Genomic DNA, 13658 nt, shown 5'->3' with positions numbered 1-13658 from the left:
AATGTAACCACTTAAGCCCCGGACCATTTTGTACCTAAAGGGCCAGGCCACTTTTTACGATACAGCACTGCGTCGCTTTAACCGACAATTGCGCGGTCGTGCGACGTGGCTCCCAAACAAAATTGGTCTCCTTTTTTCCCACAAATAGAGCTTTCTTTTGATGGTATTTGATCACCTCTGCAGTTTTTATTTTTTTGCACAATTTTTTATATATATATATATATATATATATATATATATATATATATATATATATATATATATATATATATATATATATATATATATATATATATATCACATTTTCACACACGTGCCTTTGCCCAGCCATGCCGCTCTGCCTAAATAAAAAAAAAAGAAGAAAAACAAAAGAAAAAAAAAAAGAAGAACTTCTAAAGCTGCAAGCTATTTCCGGCAATTATAATATAAAAAAAAGTGTCATTGGGGTTTCACCAAAATCCATATCAGACCCTTAACATGGGAGGGGTGCTTTGAGGCAGGGGGGCTCTGCCATGTTGACGGGGACAAGGGACTCTTCCCCAAAAACCCTGGGGGGTGGTTGTGGGGGTCTGTGGGCAGGGGGGGCTCATTGTAATCTGGAAGCACCCTTTAACAAGGGGGCCCCCAGATCCACCTCATGTGAATGAGTATGGTGTACATTGTACCCCCCCACTAATTCACAAGAAAAAAATAAATAAAACTGTCAAAAAATAAGACGAGAGGCAGTTTGACAATTCCTTAATATAAAAAAAATAAAATAAAAGTCCCCCAGTGTAGATCCAGTCAATCACAACACCCACTGTGCCCGGAAAAAAATAAATAAAAAAAAATAAGACAATAAAACACTTGCAAGGAAGGCCAACTGCTGAATACCTGCTTTGGCAGGTGACAGTTCTTAAAAAGGCAATCGACAGGGCCCACCTGGTGACATCTGGTGCCCCCCCCCTTGTATCCCTGAACTGTGTATGCTGGATCGGTGACGTCACATGGGGTTCACCAGGCAGCCCCCATGCCTTACCCATTTAGGTGTGGTCAGATGGCAGAGCAGACACACAGCTAGCCTTAGTCTTGGGCGGGGCATTTTATTTTTTCAGATCCGACGGTGGCATCGTGATGACCTACATCTACAAGGAATTGTCAAAAACCATGTGCGTTTTTATCTGACACTTTTTTGGTGAATGGCTAGGGGTACGGTACCCTATACTCATTCACATTGGGGGGGGGGGGGGCGATACCTGGGGGCTTCCAAATTCCAATAAGCCCCCTTGCCCACAGACCCACCCATGCTGAAGGCATGTGGCCTGGTATGGTTTAGGAGGGGGTGGGGTACCCACTCACGCCCCTCCTTTCATGGCCTGCATGCTCAGATAAAGGTCTGGTATGGATTTTGAGGGGGACCCCATGCCTTTTTTGGCGTGGGGTTCCCCTTTAAATGCATACCAGACAGTTTTTTTTTTTATATTTTTGTATTGCCGGAAATATTCCCCTCCCCCCCCGTTCAGCTGTCAGCAGGGAAGCCTATTGACAGCTGATAACTCATCTGTTGAGGACGCAGCGGCCAGCTTCCCGGCCTGCTCCTTAACCAGCTATAACCAGATTGGGAAAAGCTTTGCCCAGTCAGGACCTGGAATGCCCTGTGCAGCGCAAAGTGCATTGTGGGGAGCTCGGCGGGTTAACGTCCCACCGAGCACCTTGCAAATTTGGGTACTTGATCAAATGGGTGAACTGGCGATGTTCGGGCCAAACTTGCTAGGCTCAAACTGTGTGCCCATCTCTACTAGCAACCTCTGAGTCTTTATGGGCCCTTTCACCCAACGGCACTCCGACTACAGGCAGCGGTGATGACAAAACCCAAGAGGCTGACAGATTCCTCTCCTGGCTCTGGCAGGGAAGATGCACAAGATGGGGAGGACAGCATGGAATACAGTGGCGGTGCGTCCATAGAGGGCGCCGGAGCGCCACCCCCTCTCTCTCTCCTGCACCGCCACTGAATACAATACATAGATTTGTGCATTGCATGAATCCATGTATTGCTGCTGCCGCCCACTATTCAGATAGACGGCCCGCCTGGTAAACGCCGGCCATCTGAATAACGGCAGCTGCTTGGCTTTGGAAGTGCCTATTAGGCTTCCAAATAGTTAACCAGGGGACGCACGTGGGTGCGTTCCCTGGCTAACACTGACAGGCGTCTCAGCCAATCAGGTTCACCGGTTCTGGTTACCGGTAACCTGATTGTCTTCAGCCATCAAGGGACCGTGGAAGGGAGGGTGGCTGACCAGGGCCGCCATCAGGAATTATGGGGCCCCTTACACAGCTTCAGGCTTGAGAAGCAGGGGGGGGGGGCTGCCGCAAATTGAGAAGCGGGGGGGGTGCCCTTTACAAAAAAGGAAAAATATATATAAAAAGAAAAAAGGGGGTAGCCATCTGGGACCTCTGGGCCCTTTAACCTCTTGACCACCGCCCCATGTCAAAAAGACGTCCTCTTTTTAAAGTTGAATATCTCGATAACGGCAGCAGCTGCTGCCACAACCGAGATACTCATCTTTTCAGGGGGCGGTGGTGTACACGATAACGGCGATCTCCGCGGCGGATTCGCCGTTATCGGTGGCGGGAGAGGGGCCCCCCCCCCCTCCCGCCGCTCTCCCGCGCCCTCCGCCGCTTACCGTAGCCGTCGGTAGCGGCGGAGGAGATCGCGACCATCCGGCTGGTGAGCGGGGACGGGACTGAAGGAGAAATCTCCTTCACCCGTCCTCATAGCTCTGCTGGGCGGAAGTGACGTCAAAACGTCAGTCCCGCCCAGCCTCTTAAAGAAACATTTTTTTTTTGTCATTTGAAAAAATTACTTTTTTTTTTTTTTTTTTTTTTTTGCATTTAAGTCTAATTATGAGATCTGAGGTCTTTTTGACCCCCGGATCTCATATTTAAGAGGACCTGTCATGCTTTTTTCTATTACAAGGGATGTTTACATTCCTTATAATAGGAAAAAAAGTGATCAATTTTTTTTTTTTTTTTTTCAGTGTAAAAAAATTATAAAACTAAATAAAAATAAATAAGAAAACCAAAAAAATTTTTTTTAAAGCGCCCCGTCCCGACGAGCTCGCGCGCAGAAGCAAACGCATACGCGAGTAGCACCCGCATATGAAAACGGTATTCAAACCACACAAGTGAGGTATCGCCGCGATCGTTAGAGTGAGAGCAATAATTCTAGCCCTAGACCTACTCTGCAACTCAAAAAATGCAACCTGTAGAATTTTTTAAACGTCGCCTATCGAGATTTTTAAGGGTAAAAGTTTGACGCCATGCCACGAGCGGGCGCAATTTTTAAGCGTGACATGTTGGGTATCATTTTACTCGGCGTAACATTATCTTTCACAATATATAAAAAAATTGGGCAAAATGTATTGCTGTCTTATTTTTTAATTCAAAAAAGTGATTTTTATCCAAAAAAAGTGCGCTTGTAAGACCGCTGCGCAAATACGGTGTGACAAAAAGTATTGGAATGACTGCCATTTTATTCCCTAGGATGTCTGCTAAAAAAAAAAAAATATATATAATGTTTGGGGGTTCTGATTAATTTTCTAGCAAAAAAATTGTGATTTTCACATGAAGGAGAGAAGTGCCAGAATTAACCCGGTGGGCAAGTGGTTAATAAAAACAAATATATAAAAAAAAAGGGGAGTTTCCATCCAGGGCACTGAGGACCTCTGGTCCCTTTAAAAAATATATATATATTAAAAAAAATTAAAATTGTATAAAAAAAATTAAAAAATAAAGGGGTTGTCATCCGGGCCCCTTACAGGTGTACTGCCTGTACCCCCCTGATGGCGGCCCTGTGGCTGACCCCAGAAAGGTAAGTGCCGGGCAGGGGGCAATCTGGCAGCATTTTACAGGGCACAGTGGAGGAAAAAAAAAAAAAAGAAAAGGAAATAATTTTCTGTCACTTAACTACTTCCTGTCCTTGGGACGTACTCCAAAGGGAGCATTGATATTAGGGCCAAGGCTGCAGCTGCCGTCGTGATCCTGATAACTTATTTGCAGTTGGCAATTCTGTGTAAAAGGAAAAAGTGAGTAAGTGGTTATATAGCCACCCAATTACTTCTATAGGTGGCAAGGGGGAGGGGGGCACTACTAGACAGAGAGGAACTTCCATTGTTACTCCCCCTCTGACATCAAACGTGAAGCAATAAAGGATTTAGTCAATTCCAGTTTTAGTTTGTAAAGCAACCAATAAAATTGATCTCTGTTTGATCGACTGCTTTGGTCAGAAGAGACAATTAACTGAGAATTCCAGCCTCTTCTACATCAGCTGAGGAAACCGGGAAGGCAAACATACAAGCAGATTAAACTTCAGCTTTAAAAAGGATTCTCCCCCAAGCCACACAACTTCTAGTTGGTCTTCATCAGTGGGAGAGTTTTTAGTTCTTTAGCCCTCCATGACTTCCATGGTTATACTATCGTGTCCATCCACAACCCCTCCTCCACAGAAGCCATGATCAACATATACACGGCACCATCACGGCCAAAAAGCCAGAAGTAGCCATTTGGAATAAATCTCTCTAGAGCATTAGTATATAATCTGAACCATAAACCAGCAATACACATATGCACAAAAAAAAAAAAAACAGTAACAAAAAGTTTACCTATGAATGATAAAAATTGAAACCCTGAAAAAACTCTGCTATGAAATACCCAAGGGAAGGAATACGCCAATCAGACATTTTGTTACAACTTGTGAAGTTGCTTCAGTTGACTGTGCAGATCCAATGCCGCGTACACACGATCTCATTTCGGCATGAAAAAAAAAAAAAACGTTTTTCAAAAATGTCATTTAAAATGGTGTGTGGGCTGCACATAATTTTTCGGGTTCGGAAAAACGACAAAAAAAAAAAAAAATTTGAACATGCTGCATTTTTAAACGTCGTTTTAAACTATGTCATTTTTCGGGTTGTAAAAAACCTGCGCATGCTCAGAAGCAAGTTATGAGACGGGAGCGCTCGTTCTGGTAAAACTAGCGTTCATAATGGAGGAAGCACATTCATCACGCTGTAACAGACAGAAAAGCGCGAATCGTCTTTTACCAACACGGAATCAGCTAAAGCAGCCCCAAGGGTGGCGCCATCTGCATGGAACTTCCCCTTTATAGTGCCGTCGTACGTGTTGTACGTCACCGCGCTGTGCTAGAGCATTTTTTAAAAACGATGGTGTGTGGGCAACGTTGTTTTCATGATGAAGTTGGAAAAACGTCGTTTTTTGGACATGCTGAAAATTGATCGTGTGTACGCGGCATGAGACTCCTCCTCTGTGTTGTACATTTTCCAGTTGTGGACACCGAGCATGCCACACACACACACACACACACCTAAAAAAAAAAAAAAATCCTGTCTTAATTGCCCCCTCCTCACACTTTCCGGCAATTCCAAAACTGACAAAATAACAGTCTGGAGTTGCTGTGCAAATGCAAAAAGCTGTAGAAGAGACGGTTGTCAAAAATTGACTTGACACATAGTTTATAAAAAAATGTGTTCACACCAGGGCTCAAGTCCTGTGGGAACGGAGTTCCTGCACTTTTTTCACAGCAGGAACGCAGTTCCCTTTGCAGGACTAGAGCAGCCGAGAGCAGCCAAGCCGCCTGAGCCGATCCTTCACTAAGCGGCGATGCCCAGCTCGAGTCACTGTCAGGGGCAGGCGAACCTTAGTAATCCTTTATGTTACTGGCCGCTTCCTGTATATGGATTCATCAGGTAGTGTGCGGGTATTCCGTCACTTCCTCAAAGCCGCAATGTCTCCTGGGAGCTTTTGTCATTGTTCCCAGGAGATATTGCGGAGGTCTGCCGCGAGTTATCACGGGATTTGAGTGGAGTGGATCTTGGGTGAGAGTTCCCACTAGTGTTGAGCAGAATACGCCATATTCGATTTCGCGATATATCACGAATATATAGCCGAATATTCGAGAAATATTCGCTAAATTCAATATTCGTGATATTTTATCGAAATGAAATTTTTGCGAAATTTCGCTATTGCGAATGCGAAAATAATTGCGAAATTTCGACAACTGCGGTAGGAGCACTCTGATTGGCTCAGAATATTCGTGATATTTTATCGAAATTTCGCAAAATGCGATATTTATTGCGGAATTTCGACAACTGCGGTAGGAGCCCTCTGATTGGCTCAGAATATTCGTGATATTTTATCGAAATTTCGCAAAATGCGAAATTGATTGCGGAATTTCGACAACTGCGGTAGGAGCACTCTGATTGGCTCTGATGCAAAAGAAGGGCGGAGAAAATAATCGCGCGATATTCCGATTGCCGAAAAAATCGCATTGCGATTTTTCGGCAAGATAAAATGATCGCTTCAGCTACTCGGCCCAAGCTCTCTAATCATACCAGCAATGCTTTTAGACGTCGATGGAGATCTCTAGGATGTGATCTGTTCTAAAAATAAAATTGAAAAAATTTGAATATTCGGAATAGCTAATATTCACCGCGAAATTCGAAATATATCGCGAATACTCGAATATGCCATATTCGAGCCGAATATTCGCAATACGAATATTCGTGAGCAACACTAGTTCCCACACTTTTCCCCCCAGGACTTGACCCCTGGTTCACACATAGTGTTGAGCGGAATACGCCATATTCGATTTCGCGATATATCACGAATATATAGCCGAATATTCGAGAAATATTCGCTAAATTCGAATATTCGTGATATTTTATCGAAATGAAATGTTTGCGAAATTTCGCTATTGCGAACGCGAAAATAATTGCGAAATTTTCGACAACTGCGGTAGGAGCCCTCTGATTGGCTCAGAATATTCGTGATATTTTATCGAAATTTCGCAAAAAATGCGAAATTGATTGCGGAATTTCGACAACTGCGGTAGGAGCACTCTGATTGGCTCATTATGAAATCGAATATTCCTGATATTTTATCGAAATTTCGCAAAATGCGAATGCAATATTTATTGCGGAATTTCGACAACTGCGGTAGGAGCACTCTGATTGGCTCTGATGCAAAAGAAGGGCGGAGAAAATAATCGCGCAATATTCCTATTGCCGAATATTCGCATTGCGAATATTCGGCAATATAAAATGATCGCTTCAGCTACTCGGCCCAAGGTCTCTAATGATACCAGCAATGCTTTTAGACGTCGATGGAGATCTCTAGGATGTGATCTGTTCTAAAAATAAAATTGAAAAAATCTGAATATTCGGAATAGCGAATATTGACCGCGAAATTCGAGATATTCGCGAATACTCGAATATGCCATATTCGAGCCGAATATTCGCAATACGAATATTTGTGAGCAACACTATTCACACATGACAGAGAGATACAAAGTAACATTGTTTATAAACATTGATCAGACAGGAGATGGAGATTCAAAGCAACCGTTCTCAAATATTGTTTAGGTGGGAGATAGAGATTCAAAATAAGGTTGACAAACATTGATCAGAAAGATGGAGGGAAAGAAACTAACATTTATAAACAATGTCACTTTGTATCATCCATCTCTTGTCTGATCAATGCCGGTGGGCCTCGTACACACGATAGGTTAACCAGAGGACATCGGTCCAAACCGATCGTGTGTGGGCCCCATAGGTCGTTTAACCTTCGGATAAAAAAAAAAGCCAACTTGCTTTAAAATTTAACCGATGGATTGCTAACTGTTAAGTATGGCCGTCGTTCCCGCGTCAAATTTTTTTTTTTTTTTTGCGCAAGTCGTCCGTGAATAGGGAAGGACGTAACTCACGTCTAAGTTAAAAAAAATTACGTTGTTGCGACGTCATTTAGCGCAATGCACGGCGGGAAATTTAGGGACGCGCATGCGCAGTTCATTCGGCGCGGGGACGCGCTTCATTTAAATGAAAAACACCCCCTACCCGCCGATTTGAATTACGCACCGAGAGATACACTACGCCGCAAATTCTTTCAGGATTCGAACCGAGGACAAGCAAGTCACGGCGGCGTAGCGTATCTCTGATACGCTGCGCGGGTGCAGATCTCTGTGGATTTGCCCCAATGTTACTTTGCCTCTAACATTATTTATAAACATTGATCAGACAGGGGATGAAGAGATTCAAAGCAACCGTTTTCAAACATTGTTTAGGTGGGAGATAGAGATTTAAAATAAAGTTGATAAAAACATTGATTAGACGGGAGATAGAGGGAAATAAAGTAACATTTATAAATCATCTCCTGTCTAATCAATGTTGATCAACCTTATTTTAAATCTCCCGCCTAAACAAGATTTGAAAACTGTTGCTTTGAATCTCTTCATCTCCTGTCTGATCAATGTTTATAAACAAGGTCTCCTTAACATTATTTATACACATTAATCAGACAGGAGATAGATACAAAATGGGAGTGTCACTTTGTATCCATCTCCCGTTATCAATGTTTTTTTACTTTTTGCTATAATAAATATCCCCCCCCCAAAAAAAAAAAAAAAAAAACTTTCCACAGTTAGTCCGGTACATATTAGTCTCCATTTTTTTTTTTTTTTACCAAAAATATGTAGATGAATACGTACCGGACTAAACTGGAACGTTTCCCCCCCATATATATTTTTTTGGGGATATTTATTATAGCAAAAAAAAAAAAAAATTACCAAAAAAAACGAGCGACCCATGGCTGGGCATCTTAAAGGCGATGAGAGATATCTCTGGGTACTTGATGAGATATATATATATATATATATATATATATATATATATATCTCAACATTTTCACACATATAAAACACACACACGTGCCTTTGCCCAGCCATGCCACTCTGCCTAAATAAATAAAATAAAAAAGAAAAGAAAAAAAAAAAAAAAAGAAGAAAAGAAGAACTTCTAAGCTGCAAGCGATTTCCGGCAATTATAATATAAAAAAGTGGCATTGGGGTTCCACCAAAATCCATATCAGACCCTTAACATGGTAGGGGTGCTTTGAAGCAGGGGGGATCTGCCATGTTGACGGGGACAAGGGACTCTTCCCCAACAACCCTGGGTGGTGGTTGTGTGGGTCTGTGGGCAGGGGGGGCTTATCGTAATCTGGAAGCCCCCCCTTTAACAAGGGGGTCCCCAGATTCACCTCATGTGAATGAGTATGATGTACATTGTACCCCCACTAATTCACAAAAAAAAAAAAAAAAAAAGGCAAAAAATATATGATGAGGCAGTTTGACAATGCCTTAATATAAAAAAAAAAAAAAAAAGTCCCCCAGTGTAGATCCATAGATCACAACACCCACCACGCCCGGAAAAAATAAAAAATAAGACAATAAAACACTTGCGAGGAAGGCCAACTGCTGAATACCTGCTTTGGCAGGTGACAGTTCTTAAATAGGCAATCGACAGGGCCCACCTGGTGACATCTGGTGCCCCCCCCCTTGTATCACTGAACTGTGTATGCGGGATTGGTGATGTCACATGGGGTTCACCAGGCAGTCCCATGCCTTACCCATTTAGGTGTGTTCAGATGGCAGAGCAGACACACAGCTAGCCTTAGTCTCTGGCGGGGCATTTTATTTTTTTCAGGTCTGACGGTGGCATCGTGATGGACCTACATCTACAAGGGATTGTCAAAAACCATGTGCGTTTTTATCTTTGACACTTTTTTGGTGAATGGCTAGGGGTACGGTACCCCATACTCATTCACATTGGGGGGGGCGGTACCTGGGGGCTTTCAAATTCCAATAAGCCCCCTTGCCCACAGACCCACCCATGCTGAAGGCATGTGGCCTGGTATGGTTTAGGAGGGGGTGGGGTACCCGCTCACGCCCCCCCCTTTCCTGTATGCTCAGATAAAGGTCTGGTATGGATTTTGAGGGGGACCCCATGCCTTTTTTGGCGTGGCGTTCCCCTTTAAATGCATACCAGACAGTTTTTTTTTTAAACATTTTTGTATTGCTGGAAATATTTCACCCCCCCCCCCCCATTCAGCTGTCAGCAGGGAAGCCTATTGACAGCTGATAACTCATCTGTTGAGGATGCAGCAGCCAACATCCCGGCCTGCTCCTTAACCAGTTATAACCAGATTGGGAAAAGCTTTGCCCAATCAGGACTTGGAATGCCCTGTGCAGTGCAAAGTGCATTGTGGGGAGCTCGGCGGGTTAACATCCCACCGAGCACCTTGCAAATTTGGGTACTTGATCAAATGGGTGAACTGGCGATGTTCGGGCCAAACTTTTGCTAAGCTCAAACTGTTTGCCCATCTCTACTAGCAACCTCTGAGTCTTTATGGGCCCTTTCACCCAACGGCACTCCGACTACAGGCAGCGGTGATGACAAAAAGGGCAAAACCACCTTCCGCCACCAACCTGGTCCTGTACAACCCAAGAGGCTGACAGATTCCTCTCCTGGCTCTGGCAGGGAAGATGCACAAGATGGGGAGGACAGCATGGAATACAGTGGCGGTGCGTCCATAGAGGGCGCTGGAGCGCTGCCCCCTCTCTCTCCTGCACCGCCACTGAATACAATACATAGATTCGTGCATTGCATGAATCCATGTATTGTTGCTGCCGCCTACTATTCAGATGGCTGGCCCGCCTGGTAAACGCCGGCCATCTGAATAACGGCAGCTGCTTGGCTTTGGAAGTGCCTATCAGGCTTCCAAATAGTTAACCAGGGGACGCACGTGGGTGTGTTCCCTGGCTAACACGGTCAGGGGTCTCAGCCAGTCAGGTTCACCGGTTCTGATTACCAGTAACCTGATTGTCTTCTTCAGCCATCGAGGGACCGTGGAAGGGAGGATGGCTGACCCCAGAAAGGCAAGTGCCGGGGGTGGGGGGCAATCTGGCAACATTTTACAGGGCACAGTGGAGAGAAAAAAAAAAAAGAAAGACAGAAAAATAAAAAAATATTATCCGTCACTTAACTACTTCCTGTTCTTGGGACGTACTCCAAAGGGAGCATTGATTAGGGTTGCCAACTCATCCCTTTAAAACAGAACACATATTAATTACACAGGTTCTGAGGCTAATTTAATGCAAATAAGGCACCAAGTGGGTTTAATTACCTCCTTACACAGCCACAGAACCCGTGTAATTAATAGGTGTTCTGTTTTAAAGGGATGAGTTGGCAACCCTAGCATTGATATCAGGGCCAAGGCTGCAGCTGATAACTTATTTGCAGTTGGCAATTCTGTGTAAAAGTAAAAAGTGAGTAAGTGGTTATATAGCCACCCAATTACTTCTATAGGTGGCAAGGGGGGGGGGGGGGGCACTACTAGACAGAGAAGAACTTCCATTGTTCCTCCCCCTCTGACATCACAAACGTGAAGCAATAAAGGATTTAGTCAATTCCAGTTTTAGTTTGTAAAGCAACCAATAAAATTGATCTCCGTTTGATCGGCTGCTTTGGTCAGAAGAGACAATTAACTGAGAATTCCAGCCTCTTCTATATCAGCTGAGGCGGAGGAAACCGGGAAGGCAAACATACAAGCAGATTAAACTTCAGCTTTAAAAAGGATTCTCCCCCAAGCCACACAGCTTCTAGTTGGTCTTCATCAGTGGGAGAGGTTTTAGTTCTTTAGCCCTCCATGACTTCCATGGTTATACTATCGTGTCCATCCACAACCCCTCCTCCACAGAAGCCATGATCAACATATACACGGCACCATCACGGCCAAAAAGCCAGAAGTAGCCATTTGGAATAAATCTCTCTAGAGCATTAGTATATAATCTGAACCATAAACCAGCAATACACATATGCACAAAAAAAAAAAAAAACAGTAACAAAAAGTTTACCTATGAATGATAAAAATTGAAACCCTGAAAAAACTCTGCTATGAAATACCCAAGGGAAGGAATACGCCAATCAGACATTTTGTTACAACTTGTGAAGTTGCTTCAGTTGACTGTGCAGATCTAATGCCGCGTACACACGATCTCATTTCGGCATGAAAAAAAAAAAAACGTTTTTCAAAAACGTCATTAAAAATGGTGTGTGGGCTGCACATGTTTTTCCGAACCCGAAAAATTGACAAAAAAAAAAAAATTTGAACATGCTGCATTTTTAAACGTCGTTTTAAACTATGTCGTTTTTCGGGTTGTAAAAAATGGATGTAAAAAACCTGCGCATGCTCAGAAGCAAGTTATGAGACGGGAGCGCTCGTTCTGGTAAAACTAGCGTTCATAATGGAGATCGCACATTCATCACGCTGTAACAGACAGAAAAGCGCGAATCGTCTTTTACCAACACGGAATCAGCTAAAGCAGCCCCAAGGGTGGCGCCATCTGCATGGAACTTCCCCTTTATAGTGCCGTCGTACGTTTTGTACGTCACCGCGCTGTGCTAGAGCATTTTTAAAAAAAACGATGGTGTGTGGGCAACGTTGTTTTCATGATGAAGTTGGAAAAACGTCGTTTTTTGGACATGCTGAAAATTGATCGTGTGTACGCGGCATGAGACTCCTCCTCTGTGTTGTACATTTTCCAGTTGTGGACACCGAGCATGCCACACACACACCTAAAAAAAAAAAAAATCCTGTCTTAATTGCCCTTCCCCCTCCTCACACTTTCCGGCAATTCCAAAACTGACAAAATAACAGTCTGGAGTTGCTGTGCAAATGCAAAAAGCTGTAGAAGAGACGGTTGTAAAAAATTGACTTGACACATAGTTTATAAAAAAATGTGTTCACACATAGTGTTGAGCGGAATACGCCATATTCGATTTCGCGATATATCACGAATATATAGTCGAATATTCGTGATATTTTATCGAAATGAAATGTTTGCGAAATTTCGCTATTGCTAACGCGAAAATAATTGCGAAATTTCGACAACTGCGGTAGGAGCACTTTGATTGGCTCAGAATATTCGTGATATTTTATCGAAATTTCGCAAAATGCGAATGCGAAATTGATTGCGGAATTTCGACAACTGCGGTAGGAGCCCTCTGATTGGCTCATTATGAAATCGAATATTCCTGATATTTTATCGAAATTTCGCAAAATGCGAATGCAATATTTATTGCGGAATTTCGACCACTGCGGTAGGAGCCCTCTGATTGGCTCTGATGCAAAAGAAGGGCGGAGAAAATAATCGCGCAATATTCCTATTGCCGAATATTCGCATTGCTAATATCCGGCAATATAAAATGATCGCTTCAGCTACTCGGCCCAGGGTCTCTAATCATACCAGCAATGCTTTTAGACGTCGATGGAGATCACTAGGATGTGATCTCTTCTAAAAATAAAATTGAAAAAATCCGAATATTCGGAATAGCGAATATTGACCGCGAAATTCGAGATATTCGCGAATACTCGAATATGCCATATTCGAGCCGAATATTCGTGAGCAACACTATTCACACATGACAGAGAAATACAAAGTAACATTGTTTATAAACATTGATCAGACAGGAGATGGAGATTCAAAGCAACCGTTCTCAAATATTGTTTAGGTGGGAGATAAGAGATTCAAAATAAGGTTGACAAACATTGATCAGAAAGATGGAGGGAAAGAAACTAACATTTATAAACAATGTCACTTTGTATCATCCATCTCTTGTCTGATCAATGCCGTTGGGCCTCGTACACACGATAGGTTAACCAGAGGACATCGGTCCAAACCGATCGTGTGTGGGCCCCATAGGCCGTTTAACCTTCGGATTAAAAAAAAGCCAACTTGCTTTAAAATTTAACCGATGGATTGCTAACTGTTA

General features: G+C 43.3%; 1 protein-coding gene across 1 annotated transcript in view; it reads right to left on the bottom strand.

Annotated features, from left to right (window-relative positions):
* The window catches only part of LOC120924719 (cytosolic phospholipase A2 gamma-like), an 83847-nt gene that overhangs the window by 25050 nt on the left and 45139 nt on the right, over positions 1–13658 (bottom strand). The gene's annotated exons all lie outside the window — the stretch shown is intronic.

Source organism: Rana temporaria, chromosome 1, assembly GCF_905171775.1.
Source record: "Rana temporaria chromosome 1, aRanTem1.1, whole genome shotgun sequence".
NCBI lineage: Eukaryota > Metazoa > Chordata > Amphibia > Anura > Ranidae > Rana > Rana temporaria.
The sequence above is the reverse complement of the archived record's forward strand: the minus strand, read 5'-3'. Positions and strand labels throughout refer to the sequence as shown.